The sequence below is a fragment of the Dipteris shenzhenensis genome, chromosome 20 (assembly GCF_047967505.1).
Source record: "Dipteris shenzhenensis isolate YYH24624 ecotype China chromosome 20, Dip_SZ_1.0, whole genome shotgun sequence".
NCBI classification, from domain to species: Eukaryota; Viridiplantae; Streptophyta; class Polypodiopsida; order Gleicheniales; family Dipteridaceae; genus Dipteris; species Dipteris shenzhenensis.
In genome coordinates this window covers 14,649,412-14,658,119 of record NC_141615.1, presented here as the reverse complement: position 1 = coordinate 14,658,119, position 8,708 = coordinate 14,649,412, and the positions used below count along the sequence as shown (strand labels likewise).

General features: G+C 39.4%; 1 pseudogene; it reads left to right on the top strand.

Moving 5' to 3' along the window:
• The first annotated feature begins 6,596 nt into the window (after window positions 1-6,596).
• LOC147889327 (calmodulin-like protein 3 pseudogene) lies at window positions 6,597-7,636 on the top strand (annotated as a pseudogene).
• Window positions 7,637-8,708: the final 1,072 nt, after the last annotated feature.

The window sequence follows — 8,708 nt, the reverse complement described above, 5'->3', positions numbered from 1 at the left end:
TTCAACTCCAAGCAAGAAACCACAGGACCATAAAGCAACACAATTATTATGTAATCATCGACGTCTAAACAACCAGATTAGTTTTTTGAACTCGATGTAGACACGCTTGGGGCTTTTCTTTTGTTCGCAATTGCCTCCAACAAGAGGAGCATGGGGGCCATCCACGTCAGAGTGTCGGATGTTCTGGACAAATCTGCATGGCTGCACCGGGTGGAACCTGCTTTGCACGCCTCCACCACGGTGAAAACCCACTGAGGTTGGAGCGTGCAGCAGTTCAGCAATCCATGCGCAATTTTGTCGGTCGAACGAGTCCAACAATGAACTATTAGGCAGCCTAGCTGGCATGCAACCGTTGCATGGAGGCCATCCACATCAGCACATCGGACAAATCTGCATGGTTGCACCGGGTGGAACCTGCTTTGCACGCCTCCATTACGGTAAAAACCCGCTAAGGCTAGAGCGTGCAGCAGTTTCAGCAATTTATGCGCACTTGTGGCGGTCAAACCAGTCCAGCAATGAAATGTTAGGCTGGATTTTTGAGAAATCTATTTGCTAGCATGGGGCTGCAAAAATATTTTGCCAGTGAGTCTCCCTCGGCTGGCGTGGGAAGCACCTCCTAGTGAATTGAAGCTCAGAGTGTGAATTTCCACCTCATTTTTTGATTTTCACTTCAGTTTGTTAGCACTAGCTCTCTTAGAGACAGTGCTTTAGGATTGAGTTGGGCCAAGTTTTGTGATTATTCATTTTTTTGGGAAGTTTTGCAAGCTCCACTTTTGGATGAGTGAACTCTCCTTTTAGCACTCCACACATGGCATCTATCCGTGCTGCAACATTCTAGATTGTTAGATTTTTGCTTTATTGGCTTTCTAGCTTTTTTAGCTTGTATGGCTTTTTCGGTATAAAATTATTCGACTGCTCCACTCATTGAGATTAATGTGTTGAAGAAGACTGTTTTGAGGAAGCTGCAAAGGGCCTGTGGGGAGACATCACGTGTTGAGGGGAGCGTCCTAAGAAGCTACAAAGCACCTAAGTAGGGAAATTGAAGTAACGTGCTGAAGCTACTTGAAATCACACAAGGTACAATTGCTTGAACCTTCATGAAATACTTTGCACTAATCATTCTCTTCCTCTGCGTCGTGGAGCATGAGATCCCATTTCTTTTCCCAAGCTTCGTTCAAAAGGCTCTCTCTCGCTGAAAATTCTTTCACTTGGCTGGCCCGGTGGTTCCAAGATTTGTTGTGCTTGGAGTAACAATTTCAGCAACAGGCAAGCTCCCCGGTTCTTGATTGAATATAGTAGTCCTCGTATTCCTTTTGAGTGTTAAGGTCTATGAATCTTAAAAGTCACCCGGGTTGTCAGAAGACAAGCAGTTCACAAGTACTTGGGCCGAGTGGCCTTGCTTTGACAGGCACAGGCTTGAGATGAGAAGTGTTTCGCATCCTCTCACTTGACTGCAAAGCAACACTTTCTTCCATAGGCGAGCACAAATCAACATCATCCAGCCCTTCATCCTCCTCAAAAACAAGATAGCCGTCTTTTGGGCGAGCATATAGCTACATTCTGATGGAAGACTACATAATGAACATTTGTACTTAACAACCCCCAGCGTAGAAATTTGCAAAAGATCGTGTTACATAACAATCCTTCGATTAGAGGCAAAGGGCAGTAGCTGTGGCGATGTGGATCGCAAATGAGCAACTTGTAACTGCAAATTGTTAGAACAAGAATGATAATTCTTACACCATATGGTGTTTTCTCTTGGAAATAGTGATGGAGCCTCATAGATACATGAGAAAACACCTCAAAAGCCATCATGATGATCAAGAATCTCTAGGAGTGAAGAAGATCTTTGATCCCAGCTGCTCCCTACCACAAGCAATAAGAGGCACCTGCCAACCTAGAGAAACGAGCAATCATTGTATGGAGTAGGGTTTGCGTTGAACTATGCAAAGCTATAATCCATTTGTGCTCCTGTGATGCTCCACACACATAAGATCTGTTGAAACCAGATCATACTTTCTATCATCAAAGGGCAACACATCACTGTAACTGGTGGCATGCCTAAGATTTGGTCAACATTTCGAAGATGCTGCCAACCTTGTGAAGATTTCATTTTGGGCTCATAACCTTAATGAGACAGGTGATTTCTTCACACAAAAAGAAAATCATTCCTTAAACAAAAAATTTATATGAGAACTTGGCTTTAAACGTGTGGGGCCTCTCAAGGTATGAATTGTGCAATCGAACCATGAGAACTCGACAAAAAATGTACGCGCTGGTCTATGTCTAGTCCTTCCATAGCTTTTCCTCAAATCATGGCATTATTATTCATATCTCACTTAGTGGCGTATAAACTCTTGTTATTTGATTTTTTGAGATCACTTTCAGAGGATATTGAGTGGGAGACAAAGATCTTTTACATTCTAAATCTTAAGATTACTGCTCCAACAAAGTTCGATCAGAGTTCAAATTTTGAAATTCCAGTTGAATGCATGCGTCGTATTTGGTTAGGGAAACCCTCTCGATGGTATATTTTTGTTTCGACTTTGGTAGATTAGATTTCAATCGCTCTGTTGTTTATCAATATTTGCATAAATAGGATGACCAAACACCTAAGAGCACAGAAGACACACTTCTGCAGAAGACCAACCCTCCACACCTACTGCTCATGCCTCAAAGTGGGAAGACAACAAACAAACGTTATGAAATTGACATTGCTTACGTTTGAAAGTTTTCAAGAGATTCCATAGCTTGTTTGATAACTTGCGAGAGAGAGAGAGAGAGAGAGAGAGAGATTTCAGATTGGTTCTAACATGTTGAACTCACATTCACAGAGACCAATTCAACACTTTGAAGAGCTATCTTTCAATGCTTATCACATGTGTATTTCTAGGATGATCACTAGTTTTGTGGATGTTGGAAATCGTTTTGATAATCTAATAACAATCTATCGGTGTGTAATTTAGGAATGCACTCAAGAGTGGGCATCCTCACGTTTGTAAGTTCTTTCTTGACTTTCATGGGAGTTGTGAGCTTTTCGTCATCCATTAAAGACAGGTATTGCTATTGAAGATAATGATCGTACAAATAAGAAATGGAAGAAGGGGGACTTATTCAAGGCTGTTGGTTCTGTAGCTTAACTGTTTGAGGCTACTAAAAAATTCTTCTTGTGGAGGTGAAGTCTAGAGGATGTACTTGTTGGGGCTCTTACTTGCCTTAATTTTACCTCTTGAAATAGCTATATTTTGCTTTGGGTATATTACATTCAAGTATTTGAGTATATTCCCCGTGTATTCGTACTACTAGATAGAGAAGTAATGTCTATTGCTGAAAGGAAATGATGTGGGTGCCTATTTTCATGATCCACAGTAGGAAACAATTGCAAAAAGTCTTTGGTAAGTGAAGAGAAACACATTGGAAAGAAGACTATGACAGATGTTTTGCCTGCGACAGTTGGGCTTTCATTCAAAATACATGTGTGCTATATATAAGATGAGCCGTCTATGACAATTGGGCTTTCTTTTGAAATGCAAGAGTGGTATATATAAGATGAGCCACTCTCCTCTTCTTCACTAGTTGTCCATCTCTCTCTCTATAGCTCATAGGAAAAGCTATCTAATTGAAAATTTGTATCTGTTGAAAAAGCTATATCTACTACTAAGAACCAAGAAAATTGCTAAGTGGGCAAGTGACGTTTCAACAAGCAGTAAGGTCCATATTTCTTAAGTACTTCACCACTTGATATTCAAGTGGAATTTGATTTATTGTGAGGAGTACCCCTTAGTCAACAAAACCTGGCTCTAGCTTGTCTACCAAAGCTACCATGCTTAATTGCCATATTTTGGTTTTGAGCTATATTTGCTTTGGAAGTTCACATGTCCATATCTTTTGTCCCATAATTATAAGAGTGGGATGGGTTGATAATCTACTAACATTACACACAGATTTTAAAGTTCATATGTTCGTATCAAGATTTTTGAGTTCACATGTCCATATCTTTTATGCCAGATTTCTAAGAGTTGGATTGGTTGATACTCTACTAACATTGCATACAAAGGCTATCATGCTGTAACCTACCATCTTTAACTCCTTTCCCAACAAGTTGATACCCTTTGGATTTGTCTTTGATCACTGATCTCCATCAAAGGTTGCTATGTTATCATTTGTTGAACTAACAAGAGCTTCTTGCTAAGATTTAGAACATAGAGGACATCGTTTATTAATGATCGTTTCTTGCTTAGAAATATTATCCTTAGCTACTTCACCCTTTCCTTGGATAAGATTTGGTGTATCATCAATGTAGATCACATTCTTTAATCCTTTTAATGGATTCATTTATGTGAACCATTCCCCCAACAAATCCACAACCACATAGAGAACCCACATTTATATCAACATAGAAACCCACAAATGCATCTAGAAACACGAACTATAGCAACCTGTAGGATTGGTCAATAAACAAATATGCATTGTCAACTATAGGAGGTGGAAGGCATATTGTGACAAAAGAGGCAACATAAGTTGTACTATTATGTGCTGACATAACCCATTTTGCATATCATGTAAAAACCTATTGAACAACACAAATATGTGGTAATCACATGTATAACTAAGTCAATTGCCACACCCATACTTTATGGAACCCAAAGCAATGTATGGGACCTAAAATGTTATGAGATCCTATCTTGTGATGGATAGTATAGTTATAGGACTAATTATGTTCAAATTAAATGAGTCACTTTGACACCCATGGAAAGCTTCATGGAAGTCCACCTTGATGTTGCTTCGGACATAGTTACTTGGTATTTCCTTTTTGAAGCCTACTCTTGTTCATGCAAAGAATGGAGTATATTTTGACATTTATAAAAACCATTGACACCCGACCATGGAAAGCTTCATGGAAGTCCACCTTGGTGTTGCTCTAGACATAGTTACTTACTATTTCTTTTTTTGAAGCCTACTCTTGTGCATGCAAAGAATGGAGTATATTTTGACATTTAGAAAAACCATTTGGATAATTATTTCACAAACCAAACTAATTATAAGGGATAATTTAACAAAGATTCAATTTGCAAATAGAAAGTATAGAATGGAAAAAATTTGCGTTCTAAGTTGAGACCAACTAATTAGATCAGGATAAGAAAGATAAATATGCCTATCATATGATCAAGCATAATGTAAAAGATGTTAGTCTTGGAGAACTCAATATAGTCAAGGCATCCAAAGAAGGATGGGATATGTTTGCAACATTGTATGTATCAAGGAATACCTTCAACAACTTGAAATTATGAAATTAAATCAATCAATTCTAGACTACAGATGTTATGCTTGACAAGTCAAGATAACCAAAGAAACATGGGATATATTTATAACATTGTATGAATCAAGGAAGATCTTGACATTGAGAAATCAAATTAACCAAAGCCTTAGAAAATGAGACTAGAGATGCATCTATACTTATAATAAGAGACATTAATAATAAAGTTCCAGGCATAGGTGAAATGATGAAGTTTACAAAATTGGTACAAGCCATCCTCAATGGACTTAACAAAGATTATGAGAATTTATTTGGTACAAGGCACAACTAATCAAAAGCAAGTGCCAACATTGGAACATTTACAACTAGTTTGTTTGCAAAGGAGTTGAGAACCCAAACAATTCAAGCCAGCCTCTAGAAAAGGACAAACATGTGAGTAGGATTATACAACTTTAAATAGAGGTAGAGAAAGAGGAATATCATCAAGTAGAGGTAGTGGACATCAACAATAGCATCAACAAGACAATTACTAACTAACTAGAAATTAAGGCAATCATCAACCTTCAAGAGGTGGTTTGAGAAACAATTCTTCAAAGAGAGAAAACTTCCAAGGAAAAGAAAATTCATCAAGAAATCTATCATGGAAGCACTATATTAGAGAATTTGGCAATCCTCGAATCCCCCTATCAAGTATGGGCTAATGATTTAAATCTTAAGCCCTTATTTGAAAGTGGGACTTGGGATTTTTCCCTAATATATGTTTAGAGAAAATTCAACTTTCAAGTAAGGGGTTAAAGTTTGACCATGTGGCTCAATCATAACCATATTGGGAATTTCTAAACTAGTTGAAAATTCCATAATATAGTGTTTCAACCAAATAATGCAATTATTATTGCAAATTGGAATGAAACAATATGATTAAGAAGTGCATCTATCTATATATACTTATTTTGAAGAATCCAAGTCCCCTTCAAAGGCTACACGACGTGGTAGAAAGGGGGTGTTCTCTTCTTTGCATGTGGCAATTTTCTCCAACCACCTCCCTGCCATGGATCACCTCCGCGCATAGCCATGCAAAGTGATCGGTTGCCTTCCCTAGCATAAATTTTCAGTCATGGGCTGTTGCATAGCTTGGAAGGAGTTGTGTCATGCACCCATTTTGTGATTCCCAAGGTTCTCAACGAGACCCAAACGTTGGAAATTTTATTGGGGAAAATTAGACAATGCCACACTAAAGGATATCGTTACATCGAAACGGCTCTTTCCTTGAGTAACGGTTCCATGAGTTTTACTATATACAAGGCTGCCATGACACACTGGGCCTAAGAAGCACACACAAAACATACACATACTCTCTCTCTCTCTCTGCGCCTACACTTCTATCTTGTTGCATTGCCATGGCTAGCTCTTCCTTCATGGGCTTTCTTCAGCATCCCATTGCTTCCTTCCCCTCCTGGCTTCACAGAGTTCTTGCTTCCTTTGCTGACCTTACACTCTTTGAACGCCCCCCCCCCCCTCTCCTCGATGGAACTTCCCTTCTAGCCGAACCTCATCCATCTGCCCATTCATCCCACGGGAATTCTGTCCCTCAACACGGAAACCTCCTACGCGTCTTTCAGCTTTTCGATCAAAACCGAGACGGGCTGCTCAGCCTCGAGGAGATGCATCATGGGTTCAAGAAGCTGGACCTTGACATCTCGGAAGTGGAATTGAGCGCGCTGATGCATTCGATATCCGGGGGTGAGCTGGGCTTTCTGCGACTCGACGAGTTCGAGGCGTTGTACAACTTTGTGTGCAAGGAGTTGACGTTGGGGCGTGCTGTTGAGGACGACGAATCGCACGATCTGCTAGAAGCATTCCGCGTGTTCGACAAGAACGCAGACGGGTTCATATCTGTCACAGAGCTTCAGACGGTGCTAAGCAACTTGGGTTTCGTGGAGTGCAGGGATGCTTCTTTCTGTGAAGGAATCATGCAAAGAGTCGATGCAAATGCAGACGGAGTGATCGATTTCTCAGAGTTCAAGGAAATGATGCTAACCGCTTGAAATCAAGCAATACTAAGTTGAAGCCGAGCACATTCTTTGTAGAGTTCTCCATTTTATGTGTAGAGTTACCCTGCAGGCTTTCATTCTTTCAAGAGAGACAAATGATATTCTTGTAGAATTCTCCATTTTCTGTGTAGAGTTACCCTGCATTCTTTCATTCTTTCAAGAGAGACAAATGATGTTCTACATTGCCTCTGTTACGGGAAATTTATTTCAGACCCAAGTCTTTCGTTCTTTCTCCCATTCCTTTTATCATGAGGTACCAATTCTCCCACATTATGTCATTCTTTCACCTCTTTCTTGAGGTACAAATTCTGGTACATTGTGTCATTCTTTTTGGCCTAGGCTACCTTGGGTAGCCTTAGCTAGCAACGCTTCAAATTAGGCAAAGCACAAATTAGGCATTTTTAGAATTTTTGGAAGTGCATTTTTCATATTGAACAATATGTTGATACGTGGCTTCTCTTCATTAGCTCCAGTATGGACATGAATGCAGACTTTAAAGTGGTTGAGTCTCTCTCTCCCCCCTTTTCTTTATCTCCTAAAGTCTTCCTACACACCATCTCCACTCTCTCTCTCTCTCTCTCTCTCTCTCTCTCTCTCTCCCTCTCTCTCTCTCGCTCTTGCTTTAAATATCATTCACCTTGTTGGTTCTTTCTTGAGGTACAATTATGTTACATTGCGTCATTGCTCCCCATTTATTTTTTCTCCTCCTCGAGGTTCTACAAATTATGTTACATTGTCTCATTCTTCCAGTCACAAATGACAAAACTCACATAATAACTATTTGTTTTGGGAAATCAATCTTTTGGCATGACCCACTAAACAAGATTGCATTGTAGCTTTGTCACATAAGCATTCCCTTGTAAGTAGTAGTTGTAGGGTAGAATTCTCAACTTCTTGCCCATATGAATGTTGCGCCTCCAATCTTTCGAGGTTGGATGGCTACACTCTTATGTTTTTATTGTTGCATGTGAATACACTATGATATGACAAGCTTGATCTTCACAATAGCATGTGAATACACTATGATATGACAAGATCTTCACATGTTTACTTTCTCGTATTGAAAACTAATTGGGTGTCTGGATGTCCATGTCACTTTAGTATTGTATGAAGGTTGTTAACATAAAAGCATATAAAACTGCTACTTCTCCAATGGTTACTTTCTAATCATAGCTAGGAGTTTAAATCCCACTATTTATCTACTTGTTTTTTCTTTTGGCAGATAAAAAGGCTTGTTTATATTATGATCATCATATACTTGTATACTTAAGGTCTTCAAAAGACAAAAAGTTATCTCGAAAGAGCAGTAATACTTTCTGCGACCAGGATTTCTCCTTATCAGAGCAAAAAAACCAATAAAATTTGTTGCTGTTGACCTAGTATGGTACCCTTCACTTAGC